A 24,407-nucleotide genomic window follows, 5' to 3' on the forward strand; every position below is an offset into this window, starting at 1 on the left:
CTTGATTATGAAAAGTAATGCCTTCTGTCATCTCCTGTTGTTTCTTAATTCCTACCTCAAACTCATCAGCCTTGCTCCCCTTGTTGCTCTGACTCAAATGGCAAAGCTCTGCCTGCCCAACAATAATCACAGGGCATTTGGACCTGAAGCATCTGCACTATCACCTATTCCAAACCCCACATTCATAACAGGGGACACTGGTGTCCAGAGAAATTAAGTAAATTGCCTGAGAGCAACAAACTGATTTCTGCCAGAACCCAGATCTCCTAATTCCCAAACCAAAGATATTGCCAGTTTCTCCTTCAGCTAATCTTCAACCATTTTAAAATAAAATCTCCTTCACCAGATTTACAAGTGTTCTGAGATACCTACCCAAAATAATCAAAACTACTCTCTAACAACATTTTTTTTTTTAGACAGAGTCTCACTCTGTCACCCAGGCTGGAGTGCAGTGGCTGATCACAGCTTACTGCAACCTCGACATTGTGAGCTCAATAGATCCTCCCACCTCATTCTCTCTAGTAGCTGGGACTACAGGTGCATGCCACCATGTCTGGCTAATTTTTGTATTTTTTGTAGGGACCAGGTTTCACCACATTGCCCAGACTGGTCTTGAACTCCTAGGCTCAAGCGGTCCACCTGCCTTGGCCTCCCAAAGTGCTGGGATTACAGGTGTGAGCCACTGCACTCAGCCTTCTACCAACATCTTAAGAAGACTCATTTACTAAAGTAAAATAAAAAGCAAAAAGACTTAAGATTTCATCCAAGAGACTCTAATCCTTAATAAAAGAAAAAAGAAATAAAAGACAACAGATTATGTTATAGAATCATGTTCCCAAAGAAAAATGAAAGAACTAAGCACAGGATTTTCTAAATGTTGAGCATCAAGTAAGAACACATGAGCGTCACATCGTTCTCGTGCTTAATGTGGATATGTCAGTGCTGAGTTCTGTTAGATACATTATCTTGTTTAATCCTTGTAACAATTTATAAGGAGTATTTTTTAACTGAATAGTGTAAACAGAAAATTAATGAAGTTATGTATCTTGTTAGTCCCAAGAATTGGTTATTAAGTGGCAGAGCTGGTGTTTGGAAAAAGGCCTGTTTGAGTCCAAGGCCCAGGCATTCAATCATCATAAAACACCTGATCTCTGGAGGACAGAAGCATGAAATACCATGATTCATACTAAGCAAAGAGACTTCTATCTGTAATATCTCTATTTAAAAACTTTAATTCCAAAATAATGAAAATACCTAACACTTCCAAAATATTTTTGCATGTAATGGGATTTTCATCAAATATATAGCCATAGAAACCAAGGTATAAGTCTGTAAATAACTACTTGTCCTTTTGCAACCCTTGCCGCCCATTTTCTTCTTTCCTCAGGCTCATGTTCCTTCAAAGATAATTTTCAGCATGGTTAAAAATAAGATGACAAAGACCTTTGATCCAATGGGTTCTGTTCAGCTCTTTTTGTATGCTTAGGAAAGTTAACTGATTTTTTTTCTCTTGGATTTTATATCAATGTGTAATAGCAATTTTAAAATGATACAGAGCATATTTTGTTAGGCTTTTGCTTTTAATGACAATGATTTCGAAGCCTGAATGTTTTCTCGACCTCCCCCTCCAGCCCCCAGGAACTCATGGAGCCCTCACCATGGGCCCATGTCAGCTACACAATCCACGTGCTTGTCTATACCGCCGAACAAGACCTTATGAGAAGGCAAGAAGAGAGTCTCTATTTATTCTTAGGTCACAAAGGGCTTGAATAGGCTTGCAAAAGATATGACAGTCGGACAGAACAATGTCCAGGTACTGTCCACAATATACAGATAAGCAAAGTGACTAGTTGACTTGATTAAGCTAACACTGTTAGAGAACAAAGTTAAGATAAGGAGCCTGGACTTCCACCTTCTGATACCATGTGCATTCTTTCTGGAGATACCATTTCCCTCCTTATTAAACTCACATCCTAAATGAAGATAAGCAATAATAAAGTATTGCTAACATTCACCACCAATGATGCTAAATAAGGAAATACTGAAAATGCATAAGCCATTCAAGAGAGATCTAAGATGGAAAAACCTGGAAAAGAAAAATAATAAGGAAAACTGAAAATCATTGAGGGGGATGGAAATGAGAGACAACCTTAGATGACGGTTGTGTCAACTGGGCTTATAATGAGAGTAAAGCTTTATCAAGTTAATTAGTAAAAGAGAGGCACAAATCTAGGGTATTCATTATTCAAATCTTGACTCTTCCAATTGGGGAAATTTGAATGAATGGGAATTAGATGATATCAAAGGATTATTTTTTAGATGCAATAATGGTAATCTTGGTTATTTTTAAAGTCCTATCTATTAGAGATATGTGGGAAAGACTAAAGAAACAAGCGTGGCAATGAGTTGGTCTTTAAGCTGGGTGATGGGTAATCAGTGGTTCATTACATTATTCTCTGTTAAAAAAAATCTAGGCTGTTAATTATCAGAAAGAATTGAGTGAAGAGCTTGGTAAGACACATAAAGGCGAAACAGGAATGTCTAACTACATAGTCTGTGGAAGGACTCACTTGTTTTCTCCTGATGATGGACTCAGCATTACTATTGCACAGGCGAAAACAAAGACAGAATCTAAGCAACTTCCACCTATCACACATTAGGCCACTGAACTGAGTATTTCCCATTCCTGACTCAAAGTTGACCTTTTCAAAAATTATGACATGGTTTATATTTAGAAACTAATTTAAGATGAATCCAATGTTACTTTCCTTTTATATCAAGTAAAATAATGAATTTCAAAGCCACATACACACACATATGTGTGTCTGTGTATTTTGGCATTTCTAAAAATGACATTGACTTAACTAGATCATTGATATAATTAAATCCGATATTTCCTTGATGACCATGAGAATCATCAAAGAAAAATAATAAAGTACCACTAATCTCAAAAATTAATATAGTAAAAAGAGTAAACAGAATAAATGAAGAATTAGGACACCCAGGTAATAGCACCAGAAAAACCTCTTGCTAACTCAAGCAAGTCACTCAACACTCGAGTCAGTTTCATCATCTGTACCATGACTGGATTCTATTACATGCTACATAAGATTCTTCCAGTTCTAACATCCTAGAGGCTGAAATCTGTTTCTTTCCATGTCTACACCTGTTCAGGATCCCAGTGCTCACCAGAGATTATGACACCTCCAATTTTAGGAAGGCTACAGGTCTCGGCAAGTCCTACTGATGGAACAGCAAAAAGAAGTCTATTTCTGGCTTTTCTCATCGGATGTGAATGAAGCCATGCAAACAGGCAGGGAATCTCGGAGATATGTTACAGTCATGTGGAAGGGATTATCCTCAGGGAAGGCTTTAACAATGTGATCAGTTCTGTTGCAGGGATTATGGGGTTCTAGGGACATCAACAAGGGACACTAAACCTCTGGGAGAGGGCAGAAGGCAGGTAGTGAAGATGCTGGTAAATCAGCCAAGCACAGCTCTCTAAGGGCGGGGTAGGTGTCCCCACCTGGTGTTCCCATTGTCTTTGTGATCAAGTCTCTGTACATCTGCCATACTGATTTAAAATTAGGTGTGGGCATTGTTGTGGCAGAGCGTGTGGCTTTCTTATTGTGGTGTATCTCCAGCTTTCAGTGTCTAGCACACTTGAGTTGTATTTGCTGGGACAACATAGGATGGCTTGGAAAATGTCAGCATGATGGGCACATTGAGAACATTCTATCTAAAGCACCTGTAAATTTTAAAGTAATACATTGAAAAACTGGCTTTTGGGATACTAAAAATGGAGGGGATTGGGAAAGTTATAACTAAGAGAAAGTATAGGAAGATGATGAATGAATGAGATGGAAAAATGAAGGAAAAAAAGCAAAGAGGAAACCAGTGGAACAGGAAAGGGGTGCTTGAGAGCCTACTCAAAGAAAAACTTCCCTCAAAAAGAATGGAACGTCATGTTTCATAGGCTGATGCTCCAGTTTTACCAACTGGCAAGAGACTGACCCACACACTAGAAGCAGTATTTCTGAACACAAATTCCCTGGAAGTGGTACAAATACGTGCAATGAGAAAAATAATTAGCAATTTCATAATTAAATCTCATTGATCCTCTAATAAAAAGAATAGTGAATAAAAAGTTGCTGATTAGTTTTAAATAAAATATTAAGCCTCAATTAAAATCTACAGTTATTTGTGGTCAGGTGCAATGGCTCATGCCTGTAATCCCAGCACTTTTGGAGGCCGAGGTGGGTGGATCACTTGAGGTCAGGAGTTCAAGACCAGCCTGGCCAACATGGCAAAACCACATCTTTACTAAAAATGCAAAAAATTAGGCTGGGTGTGGTGTGCGCACCTGTAGTCCTAGCTACTTGGGATGCTGAGGCAGGAGAATCACTTGAACCCAGGAGGCAGAGGTTGCAGTGAGCTGAGATCATGCCACTGCACTGCAGCCTGGGTAGCAGAGTAAAACTGTGTCTCAACACAACAACAACGAAACCTATGGTTATTTGTAACAAAATTGTGGTCACATTTTATAAGCACGTTTGAGTTCCAGACTTTCTGATTTTATTCTCCAATCCCTCTACAGTCAATACTTTATTCTTAAGACATTCCAAGCCATGGAATCTTAAGCTAAGAAATAAAAGTTTAACAATATATATTAAAATAAACTAAACTAACAACTGAACTGCTCTTACCGATATATTCAAGTAAACACTAAAAAATGTGTCCCTCCAATTTTCTGTAGTATATACAGCAATGCAATTTTAAAAGATACGTTTCAAACTGGACTTTAATTCTTAAAAGTTATATGCTAAATTTTAGTCTGTTTTATAATAAACAAAAAATATTTTTTACTTAAATTCCACGCTATTTATGCACAATGCTGAACTTTTAAGTTGAGGAGCCATATGTAATTATTCCCAAATTTAATAACACAAATATATTATTTGTTCCAAAAGTTAGAGCGATGAGCAATTAAAGGAAAAAAGAAACTTAAAAAGAACCCAATTCTTGAGAGGGGAAAATAACTAAACCAAATAGTAAGAACTCTATACTATCAATATTTTTTTGGAAAATATCTGTATTTGATTAATCCTACATTACTCAGAATATTTAGTGTTTAGCACAACACCTGGAATCATCCAGTACTTTGCATCAAGAGAAGAGAACAGGGAGTGGTATGAAGGAAATAAACTATTCAAAGAAGAAAAGTAAGATATTTAGGAGTCCTCACAAGGAAATCAAATATCTCACGTAACCACGTTGGCCCCAATCTTCATTAAGCAAACACTAAAGCAAAGGAGTTTCCTAATAGCCTGAAAGAATAAGCCAAATGAGATAGAAAAGACATCAATAATTGTTGAGCATGACAGATGGGCAGGATCATTAATCAATTAATAAGCAGTGATTCTTAAATTTTAGTGCACCTGAGAATCACATAGGGATGGTGGCAGTGCAGAGGGAGGAATACTTGGTAAAATGCATATCTCTGGGTCCCAGCAAAGAAAATCTGACTTGGAAAGTATACTTGGTAAATCCCAAGAGTCTCTAGAAACTAGACCTAAGATCTGCATTTCTAATATTAATAAATTCCCCCAGATAATTCTGATGATGTTGCTTTTTTTTTTTTTTTTTTTTTGAGACAGAGTCTCGCTCTTGTTGCCCAGGTTGGAGTGCCATAGCACGATCTCGGCTCACCACAACCTCTGCCTCCAGGGTTCCAGCAATTCTCCTGCCTCAGCCTCCCGAGTAGCTGGGACTACAGGCATGCTCCACCATGCCTGGCTAATTTTGTATTTTTAGTAGAGACGAGGTTTCTCCATGTTGGTCAGGCTAGTCTCGAACTCCCTACCGCAGGTGATCTGCCTGCCTTGGTCTCCCAAAGTATGGATTATACTTTTGAAAACCCTGGGCATCTCATCAAACTTTCCTCCTAGAAGTTGAGAACAAACACATATGAATAGAAGTCAGGTTGAGTGCTTTTTCTACTATACCAAAATAAAGTAAGATACAGGGAAAAAAGAGGCGTACAGAGGGTAGAGAAGCAGAAACAAATACTAAAAAGTGTTTAATTAAATGAGATAGATGCCATTTGGATTTTCTTTGCATGTCAGCCAACTAAAATGTTTGCCAAAAGTAGCTTGATTTGAGAAAAATCCCTTAGGCCAAGTTTTGTTTTGCTTCAAAGTCTAAATGCTTGGACAAGTTTACATATGCCCTGGAAGAATGGGAAGGTGAACAGGAAAGGGTGGGCAGACGAAGAGCTCCTGAAAAATATGTTGAGAAATATTTTTTTAAATGTTTTGTAATCATTTTATTGAGATGTTATTCACATCCTATACAACTCACCCATTTAAAGTGTAAATTTCAATAGTTTTAGTATATTTACAGAGTTGTGCAACCATCATAATTAATTTTGGAATATTTTATCACCCCCAAAAGAAACCCCATCCCCACTAGTAATCACCCTGTTCTCCCCTTTCTCCCAGCCCATTCTCCCAACCATGAACCTGCTTTCTGCCTCTACAGATTTGCCTATTCTGGGCATATCATATGAATGGAATCATAAATCATATGATATATTGGCCTCTTGTGTTTCACTTCTTTCACTTTGTTTAATGCTTTCAAGTTTCATCCATGTGACAGAAAATATTGGTATTTTATTCCTTTCTTTGCCAAAAAATGCATTTTTCAATCAAATGTTTAGAAAAGATGAGTCTTGATAAAAGCTGTAGTTTATTCATGCATTAGACAACTGTACCATATGTTACTGGAGGATGTTAAATTGTTTAAATCAAATAATTAATCTTATTTGCTATGATTTGACATTACCAAACATAGCCTTGGAAATTTTTCTCATTTTCATGAATAGATTTCAACCAGAAATGGATATGGTATCCTACTTTTATTCAGATAAAATACATTTAATTTTTTTCTAGGCAAAATTATAGCACTTTTATTACAAGTGGTTACTTTGGAAGCAAATGACAATTTTCACAATGACCATAGTCCATAGTCTCAAGAAATGTATAATCCAAAAGAGGCAAACAACATAAACATGAATAATAGTACTTCAAAGCAAAATATACATGTGCAGTTACCCTGTGCCAAGATAGCTTCTCCAATGCACAGTGAATTTAATCATTGATATTCCAAAATACCAACCCTGAAAGTAGAGGGACATTTTACTTGTTCATTGATACATCCCAAGTGCCCAGGAGCCAAGACTAATGCACTAGACATAGATTAGCTTTTATGCTGTTAGTTATTATTACATGTTATGTATTACATTATATTTTATTTATTATGAGTAGTTTGTTTTACAAATAAGTTTTATGAAAATAACTCACGCATTTTAGAAACATAAAAAGCAGAAAAATATAGAAAAATTAAATTAAAACCATCTGTGATCATATAACTCAAAGAAAAGCCACAGTTAACATTTAGCACATTTCCTTCTAGTTTTTCTGTAAACATAAACAGGTATATTAATTGGTATTACTATACATAGTTCAAATTCATCTTTCACCATGACTGTGTTGCTTTTCAATATAATTCATGTATATACAACAAAAGGCTCTTTAAATATTTATATTTTTACAGTCATATTTGCATAATTTTCTTTAAAATATGTATGTACCCTGGGTCCACAAAAGCATGTGCATGCAAATAAAGAAGCAGCCTTTTAAAAATAATGTAATCATATCTCCATTAATGAACATCCTAAGAACAAACCTTCTTCACAGGAAAAAAAGCAAAGCCCTCCTAGAATCTGAAGCTATGCTCATATGTACTGAACAGGACAAAAACATTTTCTTGCCCACATTTATTCATCAGGGAACAGGCCATAACAAACTAAGGTGACCTTAACAAGATTTGCTTTGGTGATGTCAGTTTCTCCTTTCTCCAAAATTCCCTGCCTAGTGCACACTCCCCACTTAACCCCTGGAACCCACTGCCTTCTGCTGCTCTCCCTCCCTGAAATCAGAGCGCATATGTAGGATGAGCCCAAGCTGGAGGCAGCAGCCTGGACTACTTACTAGTCACAGTTCCATCACCTTAGATGAACCATTTTATTATTCAAAGCATGAATGTCTCAGCTATAAAAGTGAAAGCTCTACACCAGTGGTTCTCAGAGTCTTATCTAGATCAACATCATCTAAAAACTTCTTGGCACATTCTCAGGGTCTTTCCCAGTCCTACTGAACCAGAAACTCTGGGATGAGGCCCAGAACATTTGTTTTAACACACACCATGCTTCTGATGCATGAAAAAGTTTGACGACCACTGCTCCGCACTTCCTCAAACCTCCTGCACCTCCTCCATCCTTAACCCTCACTAAAAACTGTTATCCTGCCTTCCTACTTCCTTGTGAAAAATCAGGCAAAGAAGACTTGGGTAGACTCAGAACATCATGACCAACCAGCCATCATCATTTACAGCTACACATCCTGTCTTTATCCATGACTGTTCTAAAGCCAGTCCCTCCACCTGTGCACTCACTCCCATCCTCTCTCCTGCTCAAGCACATTGCTTCACCAATTCTCCCTTCTCTCTTATTCATCAATACTTTTCTTCCACTGGATCATTTTATTTAGCATACAAACTTGCTGTTATTTATTCTATCTTGAAAAAAAATTCCTGGGCTCCCACTTCCCTTGCTATTGCCACCATTTCTTAAAAATAGAGGCATGACTGGCATATAATAAAATGTACAGATTCTAAGTGTTCAGGTTAGTCAGTTTTGATAATTGTCTAAACTTATGTAAAAATCACCCAAAACAAAATATAGAGCATCTCCATCCCTCAAGAAAGTTCTTCCCTGTCCCTTTCCAGTAAATTCTGCCTCACATGCTCAGGCCACCACTGATCTGATTTATACAACTAAGATTAACTTTGCCTGTACTGCAACTTAATCTAAATGGAATCATATATTATATACCCTTTTGTATCTGGCTTTTTTGTTCAGTATAATGCATTTGATGTTCATCTATGTTGTTGCATGGCATCAGTTATTCATTTCAATTTTTAATTGTTGATTAGTATTTCATTCTATGAATATAGCACACTGTTTATTCATCTATTGGTGGATATTTGGACTGATTCTAGTTTTTTAATAATATGACTAAGGTTGCAATCAACATTTGTATATTAGTCTTTTTGTAGAATGACTTGTGTTTGATGAAGAAACATATAAAGTGAGGGATCGACCTAGGTGAGTTATTGTCTTGCATAAATCAACTGTTCTTAAATTGCAGACTTGGCAAAATGCAGGAAGAACCTCTTTCTTAAACGAACTAGACAGCTCAATCAAAAACCGTGCCTCTGTGAATGCAAATCATAATAACATTTTCAAGGCATTTGAGAGAAATGTTGACTCATTTCTTTACCCATAAATACTTTACCATTCTTTCTATTCCTTTCTATCCACATCCTATCAACACTTTGTGCCTACTGTGTTGAGGACTAGATGTGAATAAGAATTGCTCCAGCCTCAAGGAAGTTTGATATAGTTGGGGAACTTAGACATGAAACACAGTGCAGTAAAATATCTTAAGTGCAAAATAAAACTGTGTCCAAGGTAAAATGCTTCCCAAGAAAAGATTGATCAAATGATTGAGACACAGTACGGTGTAGTGCTTAAGAGTACTGATCTAGGAGCCAGACTGCCTAAGGTCAAATCTCAGTTTTACTCCTTGGTACCTCTGAGTCCTTGGGCAGGTAGTTTCATCTCTCTGCACCTCTGTCTCCTCATATATAAAATATGGATATAAGAGTGCCTACCTCACAGTATTTTTGCATGGCTTAACATGTGGAAAGCACTTTGAACAGTGTCTGGTGATATATACGGTCATGCACTGCATAATGATGTCTCAGTAAATGACAAACCTCATATACAACTGTGGTCCCATAAGATTATAATGGAACTGAAGATTTTCCATTGCACTAATACCTACCATTGTGTTATTATCTTCTTACACTATTCAGGACAGTAACATGGTATTCAGGTTTGTAGCCTAGGAGTAATAAACCACACCATATAGCCTGGATGTGCAGTAGGCTATACCATCTAGCTTTGTGTAAGGACATGTTGTGATGTTCACATACAAAATCACCTAACAATGTATTTGTTAGATTATATTCCTCTCATAAAGCAATGTGTGATGACTGCATTAGCTACCATCACCATCACCATGATTCCCCCATCCTCAGTTCTCCTGGCAGAGTAAAAGAGTTGTGAGGTCTTTAAAAGGGGATAATGATTGTCCTGAGACATAAAAGTAAATGAAACAGCATGAGGATAGACACTGTCAGAAATGGCACCGTGGGGCTGGGCACAGTGGCTCACACCTGTAATCCCAGCACTTTGGGAGGCTGAGGTGGGCGGATCACGAGGTCAGGAGATCGAGACTATCCTGGCTAACACAGTGAAACCCCATCTTAACCAAAAATACAAAAAATTAGCCGGGCATGGTGGCGGGCACCTGTAGTCCCAGCTACTTGGGAGGCTGAGGCAGGAGACTGACGTGAACCCGGGAGGCAGAGGTTGCAGTGAGCCGAGATCGTGCCACTGCGCTCCAGCCTGGGCAACACAGTGAGACTCTGTCTCAAAAAAAAAAAAAAAGAAAGAAAGAAAGAAAAAAAAAAGAAATGGCACTGCGTGTTTGGGGGAAAATAATAAGAAAAGCTAACTGAGCCGGGCGTGGTGGCTCACACCTGTAATCCCAGCACTTTGGGAGGCCGAGACAGGCGGATCATGAGGTCAGGAGATTGAGACCATCCTGGTTAACACGGTGAAACCCTGTCTCTACTAAAAATACAAAAAAAAAATTAGCCGGGTGTAGTGGCAGGCACCTGTAGTCCCAGCTACTCGGGAGGCTGAGGCAGGCGAATGGTGTGAATCCAGGAGGTGGAGGTTGCAGTGAGCCCAGATTGTGTCACTGTACTCCAGCCTGGGCGACAGAGCGAGACTCCTTCTCAAAAAAAAAAAAAAGAAAAGAAAAAATGACTGAATTGTAAATTTCAAAGATGAGGGCACTGGGAAAGGCACGACTCATTTACATGCTAAAGAGGTAAGATTTAGAAGGTCCTGCTATATAATGGCTAGGAATATTGCTGGACAAATGGGAGTTGCTGACAGTAAGCAGGAAGTGTCAAGATCAGATATAACTTTGGGATGTTCTCTTAGTAAATGTGAAGAAGAAATTGCACGTGGGGAGCAGCATGAGTGGAGATGGAGAGATCAGTTAGAAAACAATGCTCAAGATAGAAACAGTAAGAGCCCTATGGGAGGAGGCAGCAACATGGAGAGGAGGAGAAGAATGAGCACAAGAGAAGGGAAGGAAGAAGAATCAACAGAATTTGGTTCCTGACTCATTCAGTGGTCATGGATGACCCTTAGGGTTGTAGTTTAAATGACTCTCCAAGTTGGTAGTAGGGGATTGAGACTTTTAGGTAAAGAGATTAATGAACTAAATTTTGGACTATATTGAATTTGAGATTGTGCTAACAGTGTCAAGTTGAGTTTTTTTAGAGAGAAATTGCATGTTCCCACATCTCTATATAGCCAACCCCAAAAAATGGGTTGGTTATATAGAGATGTAAGAACTACATAGCCAACCCCCCAAAATGGGTTGGCTATATAGAGATGTAAGAACTATCATTACACATAAAGGTGGTTAAGACACAGAATTGGATAAAATCACACAGAGAGTATACAGTAAGAATGAGAGATTCTCAAACACGATCTTTGGTAATACTAACATTTTAAAGTTGTCAGAGAAAGAGGATAGTGGACACTGTGGTTGACTGCCCAACTTCCATTCCACCTTACTACAAATGATCAGAACATATCAATCATGATAATATCATTTCCTCTGCTAGCAACTAGGAGAGATATGGACCCAGTCAAGGCCAAAGATAAGTATGGTGGGAGACTTCTGGGGAATTTTTCTTTGTTTATAGAAACAGAAAAAACCTGACCTTTAGTGAAATTGCTGAACTAATCTATCAACCAGATCCAAAGCCTGTCCTGCAGATTTTGGACTTTTGGTTATATGAGAGAATAACTGTCTTTAATGTATGAGACTATTTGAGTCAAGATTTCTATTACTTGAAGTGGAAAACATGCCGATGGAAAAAAAATGTATCCACACTAGAGATGGAAAAAAATCATTAGAATGGAAATGGGAAAAGTGTGCTTTTATTGAAACCAAGAGAATAAACTTCAATATGGAAAGACAAGCTTAAGAGATACATCATCTGACCTATGAAGGCACTGCATGTGTGTGTGTGTGCTTATATAAAAACATTATTTATGCTGATATATAGTTCTATGTATCTCAATTTAGGCATTCTTGTGCTATCACTTTTGATCACTGTATTAAAATATTCATGATTAAGAATAACAAAAATCCGAAATACTTGCCTGTTCTCTCTCTACAGTATAACCTGATGCTTGACATATGGTTTGCGGTAAATATTTGTAAAATGAATGCAAACTGGTTCCCACAAGGTAAGGTGTTTTCTTTTAGCCTTATTTTTAAAAAATTGAGTGACCAGTTTTATTTTTTATTAGTTACTATAACAGATCCTCTCTCAGTTACATTCAAGAAGTATACACTTTAAAATTCAGGAATGTTATATGTTTCTGGGAACATGATTTGATTTTTTAAGTATTACCACATAAAGTTAATATTATGAATGACATAGCACAGATTTGACGGTATATCGATGTAAATATATACTTATAGATACAGCATAATGCAAATGATTTGTTTCACCATTCTAAAGCATTACCACAGAATAAGATGAATCCTACAGGGATTAGCAAAGGATTTACAAGGCTAGACAACTCTAGCTGTACAAGGAACCAAGAAATCTAACAATACCTTTTCCATAAAAGATCAGATTAATAGCAGAAGGCAAGCCAAAACATGTCATCGCTCATCACTCATTCTTTTGTAAAAAAGAGAAACTCTACCTCCTTTAAGAAATGTTCACAAAGTAGCAAAAAGTTCAGGTCAACAGCAAAGGACAATTATTTTGTAGTGTAGACTGGTGGGGCAATTTTAAGAAGCTTTTCTAAAGTTTTATAAACCAAGACTAAAATTTCAAAGTCAATATCATCTATAACTATAGTAAGATCCCTGAGGTTAAGGCTCATGCTATAGTTCTAGAATGCTACTACTCAAAATGTGGTCCAGGGATCAGCAGCATTGGCATTACATGGTAAGATATTTAAAATCAGATTCCTGGGCTACACCTAGACTTACTGAATCAGAATTTGCATGCTGACAACATCCATCAGTGCTTGGTAGACACATTACAGTTGGAGAAGCACACTTCTAGAGTATCCTCTATTTGACCTCTGGCTTGAGTTCTCATTGAAATAATACAGAGCCCATCATTCACAAAAGCTAGTCTCAGAATTCGAGTGCAATGCTTAATTGCTCATTGTGCACAAGGGGGCTCCAGCAAAAAGCCAATAGTCTGACTCAGGACAAAACAATGTTATGAGAACAGCCTTTATGAAGCAGTATGAAAAATATTGGATATAACTTTTAATACTTAGACAGGAATTTCTGTGATCTTACTGCACATTCTAGCATATAGGGTAGAGGAAAGAGAAGAGGAAATCAATTTGCAATTTTATAATTATAATATTAAGTGGGGCAAAGAGAGTTAAAAGATGTCAGCCCTCAAGCACAGAGGCAGCAGTTAGTTGTGATTTTTTTATAAGACTCCCAAAGGCTTGTCTTCAATAATTAACTTGTCTTTGCAAATCCCTATTCAGAAAGGCATTTAATAAGTGTTCTTATAGCTGATGTAGTCTAAATTAAGGACAGATTACTGGTGTGTGCATTTTCCATTTTTCTTTTTTTTTTTTCCTCTTGTTTCCAATGTCAAGAATGGCAAAATTGTCTGCTTCTAATTTATATAGCTAGGATCAACATAGTGTCTGGTATATGATGGAGCTCAATATGGAATGAGTAAATTCAAACAAAAATAAATTTTCTTTTCTCCTGTTGAGTAATTTATGATTTAGATGTGGATACTACCAAGGTTCAACATGGAACTCTACTTGCTGTATTCCCAGTTACCCATTGAACCCAAGAGTTTCCTAAGTTACTAAATACCAAGCAGTACTTACCAATTCAAACAAGTATTGGGGCATAATAAAAATGTCCTTAGACTTTCCCGTGTATTAAACCAACCTACTCATAACAGACTCTGTAGTACTCATGATGACAGAATTGTGAATGAGGCCCTTTCCTATGTGTTGAGCAATTAGGTTGCTTCCAAACAACTGAAGATAAGCTCAAAACAAACCATTGGTAAAACAAGCCAGGCAAAATTCAATGTAATCTTCTTCCTATTTCTTTATCACTTTTATTTCTTCATAGAATCCTACATAACATTTCATCTCTGGGGGAATTTAATCTGCTCTTTTTTTTTTTTTCCCAAAACGAATTCAAGAAGAAAATCTTCCATACAAACATTAGCTTTTCTTTTTATAATTATGGCTCAATTTATCCAACTTTAATTACTTTAAAGGCAACAGTACTTTCTGTCCAAGATAAGAGACATGTTCAACTCTCATTTGGTATTCTCTACATAACTTTTTGAGACCAAAAAAAAAAAAAAGATCACCCTAATTTACAAAGGAGAACATCACAAGGCATGGTAAGGTTGAACTGCTTGGCCGGGAGGTAGGTCAGAGGCAGGTGGGAGAATAGGGCCTGAGTCTCCTATTTTCTACCTATTTGTACCACATCTTTGTATCTTTACTATTTACCAAAATCATACAGACTACCATTGGTGTTCAATTCTCTCTGAAAAGGACTTGTTGCAGAAAGCATTTGTTTTTCTTTTTGAATACAATATCAGTTTTAGAAAAAAACAAAACAAAAACAGGCTGGGTGTAATGGCTCATGCCTGTAATCCCAGCACTTTTGGAGGCTGAGATAGGAGGGTCACTTGAGCCCAGGAGTTTGAGACCAGCCTGGGCAACATGGTGAGATGCTGTCACTATAAAGAAATTTTAAAAATCAACCAGGTGTGGTGGCATATGCCTGTGGTCCCCAGCTACTCAGGAGGCTGAGGAAGGAGAATTGCTGGAGCCCAGGAGGTTGAGGCTGCAGTGAACACTTCAGCCTAGGTGATAGAGTGAGACCCTGTCTTTAAAAAAAGAAAAAAATGGCCCAAGTAAGTTGTAATAAATATGTGCCTAGTATCAATCTTCTTAATAGCATAGTCAGAATAATTGTAGTTGTTCTGGTACCTGCTTAATTACATTTAAATATGCTTAACCCCAAAAGCCAACAATAGAAAACACACAAAGTGAAGTCCCAGGCAGTCATGTATTCACACTTTGTACTTCAGAGTTTGTGAGATAAGCCATAAAAATGCACAAAGCAAAATGCTGGAGGAAATTCAACATATACATGATTGATTTATTAAGCTTTTGTTTTTATTTCATTTTGGCACACTTCCTGTACATGCCTCTCAAGATTCTTATAAGGAACAAAGAGAAGCATTCTTTGCTTGGTATTCTTTATAATAGTATTTACAGACTAAAAATGTTCATTTGATTGGCACTGTAGCCATCTATTTTAAAAATAATGCTCAGATCCCCTTCGCAGTTTTAAAAAGCTAGTCAGACAACTTTGATGCACAAAGTTTGAAAAGTACTGTCCTAGATGATAACACAGAGATATAGATGCACCATACAAAGCACCGTACACTCAAAACCAAAATATGGTTGCTATAAATCACCCACAAATTTTCATTTTACCCCTGTATCTCAGAGAACAGAACTTTCAGCATCTCTTAGGAAAGGAAAGCATTTTTAGAGGTTTTATCTGCAGTTATGTTTACCTTTTGTTGGAACATCCATTATCACCGTCGGACTCCTGACAATCCACCCACAATCTCTATCTCCAAATTGCCTCATCTTCTGTTCTCATACAAGGTTTTTTCTAAAAGCCTTCCTTCCCATTTCTACCTCGCTGCCCCCAGACCTTTTTCTCCTTTCTGTCTTTGAATCACTGGGTATATTCAACCTTCTGTGATTAGAACAACTGTTCTTCACATTCTCTTGATCTTTTATAGCTCAAAGCTAATTTCATAAGAAAACAAAACAAAACAAAACAAAAACCCTCCAATTTACAGAGCACAGTTTGTGATATGCAGTTCAGTAAATATGTTGACTCTGGGTTTATTGAAGAGAATACCACAAAACTTCAAGCTTGAAGTTAGCTTATTTTTATCTTTTGACTTCATGACCTTTTTATTTTTATTTTTATTTTTATTTTGTAGCAGGGCCTCACTCTGTCACCCAGGCTGGAGAACAGCACAATCACAGCTCACTGCAGCCTTGACCTCTTGGGCCAAAGCAATCCTCCTGTCTCAGCTTCCTGAGTAGCTGGCACCACAAGTGTGCATCACCATACCTGGCTAATTATTTCTTATTTTTCATAGAGACACAGTCTCACTCTGTTTCTCAGGCTGGTCTCAAACTCCTGGCCTCAAGTGATCCTCCCATCTTGGCCTCCCAAAGTGCTGGGATTACTGCCTTGATAATATTATAGCCAATGATAATATATTTTTAATGCACACACTAACTCTTTCAATCAGCATTCTATCCCATTCCATTGTCTTTAACTGACTTGACTGATTTTGTCATGTAAACTGCCATTCAAATCATTACTATTGTATGTCATTAAACTACAAAATTGTAAGGTGGCCATCAGGCATATTTGTAAAACAATCAATATACCTATGTTAAGGATAAAGATTTTATAAGTCCTTCACACTAATTCAATAAAAATGATTGATTTCAATCTATACTTGTCACATCAAGCAATTAATTAAAAGTCCAGTCACATTATCTTCTCACAGTATCTTAATCACAATTTTGTAAAGTGGCAGTTCTTTTAACCACTGTTCGTTTATTTGTTGTTATAGTCAAAGTACCCATTACATTGTCCTCCAGGATGTTGCAGGGGAGAAAAGACAGATTAAGACACATTCTCGCCCTCAGAGGTTCTAGTGGCCTCAATATGTCCATAAAAATTCATTAGAGTCCTGGCTACTTGACAAAAATGCATGTTCTTCCTCAAAAGGGTCATGAATAATGCCATACACTTCACTTCTAAAAAGTAACAGGAATCTTATTTATAATACACCATGCGAAAATAAAATTAGCTAACTCATATTCAGCTGCATGTGGGCACCTGCAGGTAGCAATTACCAGTTGTCTATAAAGTATGATTTATAGTGCTCATTATGCTTATAATACATATTTTTATAAGTCATCAATAAAGGAAAAGAAAACTAGAGCTCAACTTTTCAAAAAACTATACACAATAGGTAAAACATTATGCAATATCACAATCAAGGGGTCAAATTACTATCCACATAACACCAATTTCATTTTACCATTTCTGTCCAGATTAAAATGTGAGAGATATGGAAAGAAAACACCACATTCATAAGGGATACTTAACACACAATGTTTCGCTAACATGGGTGCATCTTCCCATTCCATTCCCATTCCTACAGAAGAGCCAGACACTGACAGGATCAGAATGCCACATTACTAAGAGGCCAACTCAAAAATAACAAAAAGGAAGGTTTGGCCATGCTTGGTGAAATGTTTTAAGCCCATTTTAATGTTTTATGGTAAAAATTTGAAACGCACACATAAGAGAGTGTTGTATAATTTACTACTCTGTACCCATTAGTTGGCTTCACTGAGTATCAACACCAGGACAACCTGCTTTGTCCATACTGTTCCCAAACCCCACCCCCAAGCCCCATCCTATATCTACTGAATTATTTTAAATAACTGCTTAAATATTTACCTTTCACATCTTTCAGAAACACTTAGGTTGACTAAATATCATCTATTATAGAACAGAAAACTATGGCACTTATCAAAAGCCAAAGAGCTTGACTAAATTACCTGAGCTCCTGCTGCATCAATTATTGAGCAGAAAATGCTACCACCTTGGCTTGGTTGATGTCAGGTCTTAATAACATCTTAGGTGTTGCACGATCAGAGCAGTTCCAAGAAGAATGATCCTTGCCCTAAATCATGTCTTCCCATGCCCATTCCCCAAATCTGCCTTACTAACTAAATTTTCACTATAAGAGTTATTCATCTGGGCTTTGTAAACTGAACTCTAGGAAGGGGTAACACTTTAAGCAACTGTCAATCATGCATACCAAACCTCAAATTTGGCTTTTATGGGAAACAGCTAGTTAAGCATGATGAAGAAAAAAAGAGTTTCAATTTGTGGAAGGTATTAGGAATATAACTGAAACAGGTAATGTGAGGAAACCAGGTACCTTGTGCACAAAAAGAGGTGGGTGGAGGAGGGCTGCAAAGGCTATTCAGTTGCTTAACCTACTCTAGGCTCTATCCCAACAGTAAGTGCAGATACTCTAAAATAACAGTTGAAAATACAGTGAGGTTTTGAGATAACAAAGCCACCCTCGAACAATGATTCTCCAAGTGTTTTAAGAGGATCACTGGCACAGAAGCAACTGGGATAATGTTTTAAATTATCCAGGTTTCTGGGCCCTGCCTCATCCTTAATCTGAACCTCTATCGGTGTGATCTAAGAATCTGCATTTTATAGCAAGTACTTCAGGTGATTCCTACAATGCCAAAGTGTAAGAACCACTGCACTAGAGGGTATTAATATTTTTCCTTCAAGGCCCAGAATTCTCACCTTGAAATCTGTCATATACATACATAATGTCATATTTCTCAATTAAATATTTGATTGTGGTAATTATATCCTGTTATTAAACAAATATTACCATTTGCAAAGTGCTATCTACCTTGAGACATGCAAGCAAACCATATAAATATTCTGCCTTCCAAGTCCTTACAGTCCCAAGTTAATCAACCATATCATCAAATTGAAACATTAAAAGGTAGGAAAAAAATCACCATCAAGAAACAAAGAAGCTGCTATACTCAAAGGTATTCTTTAACAACAGGTAAATTCTCTGCAAGCCCAAATCAACATAACCCTGAGAGCTTTTGACTTTAAGACAACCCAAGGAGGAATAGGGCAGAGAGGACAGTGGGCTGAGAGCAGGCAGGAGGTGAGAGGAGGAGGACGGAATGAAAACATCAGTGCTGAACACTCATTCTGATTTGAGTTCTAATAGAAAGCACACTACATCACAGGGAACTCGCTTTCTTAAAGAGGGTGTATTTTTCTTTCCAAATGACAAACCACAGTGCTGACAAAGTGAATGTATTTCTTCAAGTAATGAACAGCACCTAGAAAATGAAAACTTGGCCGGGTGCAGCGGCTCACGCCTGTAATCTCAGCATTTTAAGAGGCCGAGGCAGGCAGATCACTTGAGGCCAGGAGTTTGAGACCAGCCTGGCCATGATGGAGAAACCCTGTTTCTATCAAAAATACAAAAATTAGCTGGGCGTGGTGGTGCACACCTGTAATGCCAGCTAGCTGGGAGGCTGAGGCAGAAGAAATGCTGGAACCCTGGAGGCAGAGGTTGCAGTGAACCAAGATTGTGCCACTGCACTGTGGTCTGGGCCACAACAGTGAGACTCTGTCTCAAAAAAAAAAAAAAGAAAAGAAAAAGAAATGAAAACTTGTCCTTTAAAAGAGGACACAGTTTGAGACCAGCCTGGGTAACATAGTGAGACCCCAAGTCTACAAAAAAAAGAAAAAAGAAAATTGAAAAATAGCCAGGCTTGGTGGTGCAAACCTGTAGTCTAGCTACTGGGGAGGCTGAGGCAGGAGCATCGCTTCAGCCCGGGAGTTTGAGGTTGCAGTGAGCTATGATTGCACCACTGCACTCTTTAGCCTGGGTGGCAGGGTGAGACTCTGTCCATTATGCAGGGAAAAAAGAGGATACATTTTAACATCTTCCCAAATGACTACAGGATACCCCAAATTTAAGCAAAATAATGGAAAATACTTTGACCAGAACTTCTGACCAGCTAGAAAAGTTTTAGCTCAAGTGACAAAGCTGTCTGAAGCCTCAAGAATGAATTGATGGTAGCCTAGGTAGTAGAGCTACAGGGACAGTTCATGTAGTTACAGCCCCTGTAGCAGCAACTCTTGGACCACAAGATGCAAATACTTAACTCTTGCTTCATGGTAACATATCACACTAACAAACAGATGCCAATAATAAGCCCCTTGATTGAAAACACATTAGAAAGAAGAGTATGTGGAAGCTAACAAGTGGCTCCAGTGCTGGACAGACCTGAGTTATATTCTAGATCTTCCGTGTTCTAACAGTGCGGCCCTGGTCCTCAGGATAACAGTGGCACAAACTACATAATCGTTGCCAAAGCTCAATGACGTATCTATGTAAAACATTTGGCAGAATATCTGGCATTAAAGAAAGCTCTTGTCGGGCATGATGGCAGATGCCTATAGTCCCAGCAACTTGGGACACTGAGGCAGGAAGCCCGCCTGAGGCCAAAAGTTTCAGGCTGCAGTGCGTGATGATTGTGCCTGTGAATAGCCACTGCACTCCAGTCTGCGCAACATAGGAAGACCCTGTAGGAAGAAGGAGGGAGGGAAGGAGGGAAGGAAGGGAAAGAAAGAAAGAGAGGGAGGGAGAGAGAGAGAGAAAGAAAAAAGAAAGAAAGAAAAGAAAGAAAGAAAAAAGAGAAGAAAAGAAGGAAGGAAGGAGTAAGAGAAAGGGAGGAAGGAAAAGAAAAAGGAAAATAAAGAGGGAAAGAAAGAGAGAAAGAGAACAAGAGAGAAAGAAAAAGAAAAGAAAAGAAAGAAAAGGAACGAAGGAAGGAAGGAAAGAAGGAAGGAAGGAAGGGCGGGCAAGCAAGCATACTCTCTGGTTCAATTACTTATGCATACTTAACTCTGTAGTATGTGACCTTATATAAACTTATATTAATATATATTTGTAATTTACCATCCATTTATACTCTCATACATAAACAATCAGCAAGTAGGTTGAATGGATTCTGTTGACATGCTACTCTTTAAACTTTTTAAATTTAGTGTTTATCATCTGAGGACTTTGGCATACAAAGAGTAATTCTGTAAATTAAATAACGGTTATTAGCCAAAGAAATCTAAACTCTGAGAAAATGCAACTTATAAATTTAATTCTCTGCCAGAATTTGCTATGAAGTTTTTAATAAAGGGAACAACCATTAGTTACGATCAATAATAAAACAGTAGAGGTGACGTTTATTGATCATTTCCTAAGTACCAGAACTATGCAAGCACTTTATATGGATTGTCTCACTAAATCCTCATAATAGCCCCATAAGGCCAACGTCTATTATTAATACCATTTTACAGATTCAGAAACTGAGGCTTCTCAGAAAGTTAAGTAAATTTTCTAAGGTCACATGAGCAAGAGGCCACCCAATGTGAATCCGGAGTTTGTGCTGTTGATCACCAAGCTACACTGCCTGGAACCCAGGACTGAAGCTCAGTATCTCTTTACTCCTCATCCACTCTTCCTTCTACAGACCACAGAGCCTGGGATAGGCATTATCAACATAATTCAGTTTATTAGAAACCAGAGGCAATAATCCCAAGATAGCTCATATTCTCCTTTTGAAGTTCTCCACTTCTACAACAGAATTTGGTCTTTACAAGCTGTTTCCCAGGTGTCCAGAGCCCAAGAAAAATTCCAAGATGAGATGTTTGTCCAAGGTCAAGACATTCTTTGGATAGCGCCTACTGAGATCATCATCTCCGTTTAGGTGACAGTGAGTCTTATATATGCGTTATTTTTCCCAAGTAATGTGATACCTTGATTTCTCTTTAATAAACATTTCCAGAAAGACCAAAAGGAATGATTCTAACAGTGAGAATTTCAAGCCCTATGACTAGAAGTAATGGAGATGTTGAGTTAAAAATACAAAAGTATAAGAGGGAACCAAATGGATACAGCAAGGTCTGTAAGCAAACCAAACACATATCATAATTTCTTGTGATCTGTTTTACTCATAAAAGACATACATTGGATGTTTATCCAAAACCTAAAAACATGATGCTTTAATATAGAGATGGGAGTAAAACCTTGATGGACATCAAAGCTCCAAATAGCAGGTCTATCTCAGTAAGACTTCACTAGAGCACGGAGATACTTGCTCACAACAGGGGCAATGTGAGGGCAGCAGGTTCAGTCTGACTGGCCATTGACAGTTTATGACAGGCATGGTAGGTACAGCTTTCTTTATGCATAGCCAAATTTAGAGAAATTAAAGGGTTCACTTTGTCTCTGGTATTTTTCATGCATCAATTAATTGAAGTTTACTCCCATAAGGATTTGATTATAATAAAGACTTATTGGGTAGGAAAAGGCTTTTTCCCCCCCCGGAATGTAATTACTTTTGAATATTGCAGCAAGAAGTCCATCTGAAGAGTGGAATAAAATGACATTAGTTACTAAACAAATGTGTTTGGGATACTGAGAGAATGTATCAAAACCTCATCTACGAAGTATTCTTGTTGAAAATATTAATAGAATCCCTCAAATTCAATTTCTAGTTTGCATGAAGTATGGGGGATGGAGGAACAAATTAAAAAATACAACTAGGATGAAATAAGAAAAATGCAGAATATAGAACATTCTATAGGACCCCTGGTCAAATTTCATCAATATCAATGCCAAGAAAGAGAGAGGAGGGAAAAGTAGAAATTGTTCTAAAATTTAAGTCTTGAGAGATATAACAAATGCAATGAGTGGAAACTGACTTGAATTGAGATTCAAACTAGCTACAGAGTGCATATGTGAGCCATAAGGGAAACTTGAATGTAAACTAGGGATTAGAGCATATGAAGGGATCATTATAACTTTTCTATGTGTGAATATTATTGTAGTTATCTAAAAAAACTCCCTTTTTAGACACGTATATGAAGCATTTAAAAGCAAATGACATGTCTAAGATTCATTTTGTAATATTTCAGCACTCTCTACCCCCAATGACAAAATAGCAATATGGCAAAGTGTTGAAGCTTGCAAGATGGGATTTATTAAATCATTTTCTCCACTTTTGTGTGTGATTTTTATAGTAAAATGTTTTCTTTAAATAGAGATAATCTAGAATTCTAAATATATAAAACTATTATACATAGTGTTAATTAACATGAATTATAAAATGCATGACCTTTAAAAATTATAGCATAAAAGATATATATATATAAATTATATTTTTGAAAGAGTTGACATTTTACTTGCAGACTAAAAATTCACTCATCTCATTTGCCTAATATTTTATATTAAACATTAATCTTTTATTTCATCTACCAAGATATATTTTGTCTTTAATATTTTAGTTCTTGAAGACTAATTTCTGTTCAAATTAAGCATTAGCAATTGTTCTTCTGGAAATTACAAGAGACCATATTTTTCATCAGGGAAAGAACCGGAAGTTCTTCCTGATCAAGATTCTGAATTCAACCTTACATTTACTGGCATTTCCAAAGCTATGACATCTTCATTTCCTTATGCTACAAAATCCTTTTGGCAGAGGAGGATCCAGAGGTAAAATGAACACCCCAAGTCCTCATTTCCTCCCACTCCAACTCTTTCAGAATATTCCAGTTTCTTTTGGACCCCATACATTTCCAGCATCTGTATTAAAAAACTCTGAAATAAGTTAGACTATTTTTAAAAAGCTCTTTTTTTTGATTTTACAAAACCTCAAAACTGTATTTTCCAAGCACAATTAAATATATTGCGATCTCAAGCAGATCAAACAACCTACTGTGGTTTACACAGTAAAATGGCGAATATCATTGTGTGGGGCAGGTTCAAATTTGTCCAGCCAGCCCTCAGAAACAACTTGCTTCTGCAGCCACCTGGATCAAGTTTCTCCACCCAATTAAGTATTCATACTCACAATAAACCCCCCAAACCTATTTTCTCAGAAGAGCACAACAGAAGATAAAAAAGGACTGCGTGATTATTTTATATTTTTTAAAATATAAACAATAAAACTGATGAGAGTGCTCACTGATGCAGGAAAATATGCAAATACAGTTATTTCCTTCCTATCCAGTTGTATTATTTTACTAACAAAAAAGTAGTGTTCTTCTATAACAGCTATTAAAATGATTCTGCTCCTACAAGGGAAGCCACTCAGTTAACATCAGCACGCTTTAAAGGACTATGCAAATGACACATAATGCAAACAAAATCACTCAAGAAAGTACCAAAGTGACTCTAGAAAGCTTACCTGGGAATAACAACTTTGGCTATTTCCGAACTTCTATTAAAGAGAAAGATGTGGCTGGGGCATCTTTCCAAAGTTTGGGGACTTAAAAACATGTTATGATGTGAACCATATACTCCAAACATAAACACGATTCACTGTATATTAAGCTACCTTTAAGTTTCACGGGCTTCTGAAG

General features: G+C 37.3%; 1 protein-coding gene and 1 long non-coding RNA gene across 9 annotated transcripts in view; one reads left to right on the forward strand and one right to left on the reverse strand.

Annotated features, from left to right (window-relative positions):
* The window catches only part of LOC107966698 (uncharacterized), a 47,534-nt gene extending 23,878 nt beyond the window's left edge, over window positions 1-23,656 (forward strand). For both annotated transcript variants that reach the window (XR_010146894.1, XR_008537396.2), the window contains 2 exons: window positions 12,457-12,526; window positions 23,412-23,656. This is a non-coding gene — a long non-coding RNA (uncharacterized LOC107966698). The remainder of the gene's footprint in view (window positions 1-12,456; window positions 12,527-23,411) is intronic.
* The window catches only part of ANK3 (ankyrin 3), a 714,446-nt gene that overhangs the window by 462,409 nt on the left and 227,630 nt on the right, over window positions 1-24,407 (reverse strand). The window lies entirely within an intron of this gene.

The sequence above is a fragment of the Pan troglodytes genome, chromosome 8 (genome assembly GCF_028858775.2).
Source record: "Pan troglodytes isolate AG18354 chromosome 8, NHGRI_mPanTro3-v2.0_pri, whole genome shotgun sequence".
Lineage (NCBI taxonomy): Eukaryota > Metazoa > Chordata > Mammalia > Primates > Hominidae > Pan > Pan troglodytes.